Below are 8617 nucleotides of genomic sequence, written 5' to 3' on the forward strand. Positions count from 1 at the left end.
TAATAAAGAAAGGAAATTCAAACAAGTATAATTCAAGTTGTGATTAAGTTACCTAATATATTTTCTAGTTTAAATAGATTTGGTCATAATATAAAGAGAAAAAAAAAATCCCTTCTTCCCAACTCCTATTGTCACTTGCCTTTCCAACCTTTACTCCCCAGTTTGGTTCTAGAATAAGCTAGCATCACAGTGGCAAGTTAAACAAAGCAAATTGATGAATATAAAATTCAGAACAAAAGTGTTCCTTTATACCACTATGCTAGGGCTTTAACTTTTAAGCATTTTGTGGGTAAATTTAAGAACAAGTGAATTTCAGGGGGGTGGGAGGATGGGTTAGCCTGGTGGTGGGTATTGAGGAGGGCACATTCTGCATGGAGCACTGGGTATTATGCACAAACAATGAATCATGGAACACTTCATATAAAACTAATGATGTAATGTATGGGGATTAACATAAGAATAAAAAAAGAAAAGAAAAGAAAATTTAGGTAAAAGATTAAACAAAATGTATTATCCTCAAAAAAAAAAAAAAAAAAAGAACAAGTGAATTTCAAAAGTTACTTAGAACCCAGGAAAGGAGAAATCAATGACCCAACACTTTAGTTCATTATATTTGCTCTATCACAAAATATTTTTTGCTCTTAAAAATGTCTGATACAGGGGACGCCTGGGTGGCTCAGTCAGTTGAGGGTTGAGCATCTGCCTTCTCAGGTCATGATTCCAGAGTCCTGGGATTGAGCCTGAGAAGGGCTTTCTGCTCAGTGGGGAGCCTGCTTCTCCCTCTGCCTCTGCCCCTGCTCATGCTCTCTCTTTCTCAAATAAATAAATAAATAAATAAAATCTTAAAAAAAAAGTCTGATACAGGAAATAAAATACTGTCCTTTCCCTCTCCAAAAGCATTACAAAATCTTTAGTCAAGATACTTCGGTGAGTGACTTGTACCCAGAATAAATAAAAGTGAGAACCAGTTATTGGCCAGTACCTAAAAATATCTCTTTGTTTCTTTCATTTCTTTTTGTTCAAAGTTTTTATTTAAATTATAGTTAGTCACATACAGTGTAATATTAGTCTCAGGAGTAGAATTTAGTGACTCATCCCTTACATATAATGCCCAGTGCTCTCTTTCATTTCTTATAGAAATGTGACTGGGGAAAGAATGATGAAAAGAACAAAGATCTAACCAATAATCTCCATAAATTTCTGAGTCATATAATTTATACTTTTTGGAGGAAAAAACCCACCCCTTATATAGAGAGAACACTTTAAAATACAAGGTTATCAAAGCTAACAGTCTCACCATCTCCTGATATCTCAGGAGAGAAGTCATAATATCAAGATTATTCACTGTTGTGGGGTATATTTTCTGTTTATTAAAAGAAGAATATTTGTAGCTATATGTTCTTGAATTTTCTTTGGAAGCAAATGTTCCAAGTGAGATGATTATGCTTTATATATATTGAAGAAAAGAAGATTCTGCATTGCTTTAAAAATCCAATGAAACCTAAGTAACAATAACTTAAGAAAAACACATTCTAAAGTGAAAATAGCTTTTGCCTTATACAACATGGTTAGATTTTCAGTATCAGGAAGAGATCATTATTCTCAGCATGTTGCTGTATATATTGCAAAAATGCAGTGTCTAAAGAATTTTTTGTAGAAAGCAATTTTGTCATATTATGTGCTTACAAAATTATCCATTTGGGATGAAAAACCTTTGGTTTGTGAGTTAACTCTTGGTTCACTTGGATTCTAAACCAAAACTGAATGTGATAAACAGTGAAAAATAATATAACCATAAAAAGCTGTGAGGCTCAAATGAGTTTTCTGTGTATGGAAAGTGTCTTAAAAAGTAGCATTTTACAGGAGTGCCTGAGTGGTGTAGTCTGTTAAGCATCTGGTTTGGGCTCAGGTTTTCTGGCTTTTGGTTTTGGCTCAGGTCATGATCTCAGGGTTGTGAGATCCAGCCTGGTGTCAAGCCCCATGCTCTGTGTGGAGTCGGCTTGAGATTCTCTCTCCTTTTCCCTGCCCCTCCCTCTTGTGCTTGCTTTCTCTCTCTCAACCTCTAAAATAAATAAATAAATATTAAAAAAAATAATAACATTGTAAAAAAGATTCAATTTATTATGATGATCAGGATCAGTAATAATGATCATCAAAAGAGTTTACTTCGAGATTTTACTATTGAAAGACAACACAATTTTTCAGAAATTTAGGAGTTACAAGATTATTTGAAAATGTCTATATGTGCAACATGAAAAATTCACTTCATGACAGCTGTCATGCAATGAGCAGACTCCCCAAAACTGGCAATGTGAATTTTATAAAATTTAACACAAAATAAAGATAAGATATATATCAAGTAAGATAACATAACTTTCAAGGCTTTTTGCATATTGTAGTAATATAAGCAATTAAAAATTTAGGGAAAATATGTATCTAAAAAATTATATAGAAAATAACAAAAGGATTCACTGCAATTTTATATTTAAACTCTGATGGTATTAATAACATAATATTCTAATTTACTTAGACTACAGAGGCCCTTAAGAGTAATTGTTTGCCCTTATACATTAAGCATGAATTAGAATTCATGGTCTCTTTGATCTTGCAAACATTCTTACGTATTAAGTGCATATTGATTTCAACAGTAATCAGTTTTCTTTTTTAATGTGTTTGATGACACACATATTTGTGTAGTAGGCAGCCTCTAAGATGCTCCCAATGTTCCTACATCTCCTGGTATTTATTTGAGCCTTTTTGTAATACCCTCCCCTTAGTATGGGCTTAATATGTTGACTTGTTTCTAAAGAACAGAATATGGCAGGAATGATGAGATGTCACTTGGAGATTAATACAAAAAGATTATGGCTTCTGGCTTAGGTGCTCTCTCTCATCCTCCTGCTTGCTTGCTCTGAAGGAAAGCCCCTGCCAGGTGGTGGGTTTACACTGTAGTAGAGGGGGCTGCCGTGGGAAGTTGGAGGATTTGAGGGCTGATCAAGACGGAGCTGAAAAGACAGGACCACAAGATGGCAGTATTACATAACAAGTCTCTAGGGCCAGGGCCCCGACAGAGTTGCAGGGTGAGGGGATGTCTCTCACAACAGGAGACCTTCCAGAGAGAGAGGTGGGGTCATTGCCAAAGGAGAGGAGGGCAAGAGAACTTCAGGAGGAACTTCGGGGAATCAGGATGCTTAGGGATCTAGGTGAGGCCACTCAGCAGCAAAGTGAGTGGGGAGACTGGATCAGAAAGCTCCAAAGGCCAGAAGTGGTTTAGGGTCTTTTATAGCCAGAGGATTTGTCTTAAATGTGGCTAGCAGACAGTGGGTACAATTTTCATGAGGTATGCAAAAGAGGAAGTCTCTAAATTGCTAAAACAAACAAACAAACAAACAAAAAACTCAAAAAAAAACCAAAACAAAAAAACAAAAAACAACCAGATTTATTTGAGTTATATTTACAGAAATTGGCTGTGTATGAATTTTAGTTTTGTGCCAGTGGATTTTGAGCTAATGGTCATAGCCTTCTGTGAGGAAATAAACAATATTGGGCCAATACATAAGGGCAATTTTTGGCATGTTTCTGTAACACCCACTTGATAGGGAACTGAGTTTTTCAGCCAACAGCCAGAGGGTACTTGAGGCCTGCCAACAGCCACCTGGGTGAGATTGGAAGCAGATCCATTGCCCATACAAGCCTTGAGATAACATTAGTCCTGGTGAGCAATGTGATTATAGTGTGAGACCTTGAGTCAAAGACACTCAAGTGAGCCATGCCCAGGTGCCACATCCACAGAAACTGTAAGATATTAAATGATGGCTGTTTGAGACCACTAAGTTTTAGAGTAATTTGTTTCCCAAACTATCATTATAAAGGGGATAACCTTACGCTTTCTTCACCTAGAGCACTTTGAGATGTGTACTGCTGATTTAGATTTGAAACAAACAAACAAAAAAACCCACAAACAAACAAATAAAAACAACTGAATTCCAATTTTCCAAGTTGGAATAGATCGTCACTCAATAAAGTTACTAAGATGGATGTTCATTATTGATAATGCAATTGTATATTTTCAGTAAACTGAACTAAAAATTAAATCCTTTTTATTATGTTACATTTATTAGAACAATAATAAATCTTATACGGAAGAAGCTCAAAAATACATACTAGACCCATTAAGATACAAACATTCCTTGCCTAACAGACTCCAGAGTCACTATTTTGAGTAGTGGGTGGGCTTTTCTCTAAACAGAAAAGTAGGGACCAGGCTCCTTTTATCTCTGCTACTTTCCATAAATTTTCCAAAGTCACCATCCCCATTTCAATCAAGCTTGCGTAAGGTGGGAAAAATGGAGGAAAAAAAAAAAGTGGAGAACTATGTCTTAATCACTTTGGCCTAAAAATGCTATATATCAATTCTGCTTTTATTCAGTTGGTAAGCTCTGCCACGCTTTCAGATCTAAATAAAAATGTAGGTCTGGCAAATACAGTCCTTGGCTAAGCATCCATTTCCTAGACAATATACTATGGCCAGGAAAGCACACAGCTTTGGCCTGCCCTTGTGGATACATATATTTCCAGATACTGAATAGAACATATTTGCCCCTCACCAATAACATCACAAAACATAACATGATTTAAACTGAGTACAAAAATGTTAGACTTCATGCTAGTGTGTCTGATGACAGAGGAATGACATTATTTCACTAATAGAAACATGAAACAAGATGTTTGGGCCAATATTCATCTTTTCATTCAACTTTTAAAATTCAGATATTCTTATATTATTTTCTGTGAACTTGTATTTTTCTCAATTTTATGTATGCCTAAGTCAAGACAGGAAAATGCCAATGAAATCAGATGTATGATTTTAGAAATAGGGCAAAACAGAAAGCAGTAAATGCCTAGTTAATGAAGATGATTAAACAGATATTAACAGCACTTAATACATACATAATACAGTTGGGTCATCAAAATTATAGAGTTTAAAGTTGAACTACTTTACTTATTAGACGTGGCATTCTAATGTCTCATTACAAGCTTACAGTTCCAAGAAAATTTATTTTGAAAATGAATCTTACTATTAACACTCTACTCTCATCACTCCAGGCCCAGATAAATCAATTGAGGAATATTAAGAAAAAATAACATCAATTACATAGAAATTAGATGAGGAGAGAGGCATCTCGATGGTTCAGTTGGTTAAGCGTCTGACTCTTGATTCTGGCTCAGGTCATGATCTCAGGGTCGTGGGATCAAGCTCTGAATTGGGGCTCTGTGCTCAAGGAAGGTGTCTGCTTGAGATTCTCTCTGTCCCTCTCCCTCTGTACCCCCACCCCGTGCTCCTGTGCATGCTCGCTCTCTCTCTCTCAAATAATAAATAAATAAATCTTTTTAAAAAATTAGATGAGGAGGGAAGTCTTAACAACCCATTTTATTAGGGCAGCATTGTTCTTATAACAAATTCATGTAAAAATACTGTAAGAAAAGAACATAAATGCAAAAATGCCTAAAAAAAGGTTAGGAAATCGAATCCAAAAATACATAAAAAGGTAATCATGAGGACCAAGTAGGATTAATCCTAGGTATTCAAGTCTGGTTCAACATTTGAAAATCAATTAGTAAAATTAACCTTATTAATAAAACCTTATTAACAGAATAATAAGAAAAAAAGATCATAAGATAATAATAATAGAAATTAAAAAGTATTAAGGTATTCAACCAGTTCAACATTTATTTATGATTTAAACTCTCTGAAAACTAGCAATAAAAGGGGACCCCGTTAACCTAATAAAGAGTTCCTTCAAACCCTTATGGCTAGCATACTTAAAGTAAAACACAGAATACTTTTCCTCTGGCATCTCTCAGCTACTCTGCATTGTACTGAAAGTTTAGCTAGTGCAATAAGGCAAAAACAAACAAACAAAACTACACAGATTGGAAAGGAAAAATGGAAACTCTCTTTACTCACAGAAGACATAATTTTCTATGCAGAAAATTCCAAAAATTCTAAGGCGACAAAAAAGTGAGTTTGGAAAGGTGGCAAGATGTATAGTAAATATACATAAATCAAATGTATTACTTTGTATCAAAAATATGTACAGGATCAGGATGTTGAAAACTAAAACACTAATGAAATAATTCACAGAAAATCTAAATAAATGGAAAGATATAGTGTGCTCATGGATTAAAACAATCAAAATTGTGAAGAAGTTAATTCCCCCAGCTTTAATTTCTAAATTCAAAATATTCCCTAACAAAAATCACAGCATGAATCTTTGTAGTTATCAATTGGTTATTTTAAAATTTATGTAGAATGGTAAAGGACTTAGATGAGTCCTCAAAACTTCTGAATAAAAAGAATGAATTTGGAGAATTAACATTTCACGGTCTTAAGACTTATTACAAACTGCATTAATCAAGAGAGTGTAGTATTGGCAAAACGATAGGCACATTCATCAAAGAAACTGAACAGAGAATCTAAAATTAGACACAGAAAAAAATAGGTAATTCATTTTCAACATTGGTAGAAAGACAAAGTAGTGAAAAGTCATTTCAACAAGTGGTTCTGGAACAACTGGATGTACGTGTGCAGAAAAAAATTAAACAACATATATGTCACAACTAAACCAAAAGTAATTGAAAAAGGATCATAGATCTAAATGTAAAATGTAAAGCTATAAAGATTATGGAAGAAAACAGAAGAAACTATGCATGACCTTGGGTTTGGTGATTAGTTTATTTTTACTTATTATTATTATTTTTTAAGATTTTATTTATTTATTTTAGAGAGAGAGAGACACAGAGGGACAGTGAGAGGGAGAAGCAGGCTCCCCGCTGAGCAGGGAGCCCGATGTGGAGCTCGATCCCAGGACCCTGAGATCATGACCTGAGCTGAAGGCACCCGGGCGCCCTAGTTTTTTTTTTTTAAATACAATAAGAAAGATATAATCCATGAAAGACATTAATGATAAATGGGATAATGAAATTTTAAAACTTTTGCTTTGCAGAAGACACTGTCAAAAAAATGAAAAGATAAGATGTACACTGAGAAAAATATTTGCAAATCACATATCTGACAAAAGACATATCCACAATAGGGTAAGAATTTTCAAACTCAACAATAAGAAAATAACTCTTTTTTTTTTTTTTAAATAAGCAAAATGATTGAACAGGCACTTCACCGAGAAAGATATATGGATGACCAATAACATTTTTCCCCCCACTGGGGGCATCATTTTTCATCAGGGAACTTGAAATTAAAATCACAATGAAATACTACTACACACCTATTAGAATTGCTGATATCCAAAAGCCTGATAATATCAAAGATGTTGAAAAGATGCAGAGCAACAGGAAGTTTCATTAATTGCTAGTGGAAATGCAAAATGGTACAGTCACATTGGAAGATAGTTTATTAATTTCTTATAAAGTTAAACATACACTTTTCACTTGGCCTGGAAATTTCACTCCTAGTTATTAACCGAAAATTTATTTCATGCAACTCTCTACATCAATGCTTAGAGCAGCACTATTCATTATTACCAAAAAAGAAATCAACTTAGAGGGGAACATCCTCATCATAATAACAACAAAAAACCTTCTAAAACAAATAATTGTTATAGCAAGTTTACAGAATACAGGGTTAACATACAAAAGTTAATTGCTTTCTTATAAACCAACAATGAATAATTGGAATTTGAAATTAAAAACAGTATCATTTATATTAGCAGCCTCTCAAAATGAAATACTTAGGTATAAATTTAACATGATATACACAGACTGTATGAGAAAAACTAAAAACTTCTAAAGAAAGAAATCAAAAACATCTAAGTACATGGAAAAATATTCCATGTACAATGGATAAGAAGACTCAATATTGTTAAGATGTCAGTTCTAACTTGATCTACAGATTCAATGCAATCCCAGTCAAAATCCCAGCAAGTTGGTTTGTGGATATAGGCAAAGTGATTCTAAAGTTTATATGGAAAGGCGAAAGACCCAGATATCTAACACAAAATTGAAGAAGAAAAACAAAATGTCAGAACTGATACTATTCAGCTCTAAGACTTAATGCAAAACTTCTGCCATCAAGAGAGTGTGGCATTGATGAAAGAGTAGACAAACATAACAATGGAACAGAATAGACGGACCAGAAACACTCACATAAATATAGTCAACTGCTATTTGACAAAAAAACAAAGACAATTCAATGAAGAAAGATAATCTTTTCAAGAAACAGTCTTGGAACAACTGGACATCAACATGCCAAAAAAAAAAAAAAAAAAGCATCTAGACATATTACACCTTTCACAAAACTTAACTAAAACTGAATCACTCCTGAATATAAACTGCAAAGCTATAAAACTCCTAGAAGATAAAAGTGAAGAAAATGTATGTGACCCTGGGTTCTATGATGAGTTTTTAGATACAACACCAAAATCACAATACATGAAAGAAAAAGAGTAAGTTTGACTTCATTAAAGTTAAAAACTTCTCCTCTGCAGTTAATTAAATTTAATTACTTAAAAGTAAAAACTTCTCGCTGTTAAGGAAGTTGAAAGACAAACCACAGACTGGTAAAAAAATATGTATTTGCTCATCACCTGTAACATACCAA

Source organism: Mirounga leonina, unplaced genomic scaffold (genome assembly GCF_011800145.1).
Source record: "Mirounga leonina isolate KUSES-001 unplaced genomic scaffold, KU_Mleo_1.0 Mir_154, whole genome shotgun sequence".
NCBI classification, from domain to species: Eukaryota; Metazoa; Chordata; class Mammalia; order Carnivora; family Phocidae; genus Mirounga; species Mirounga leonina.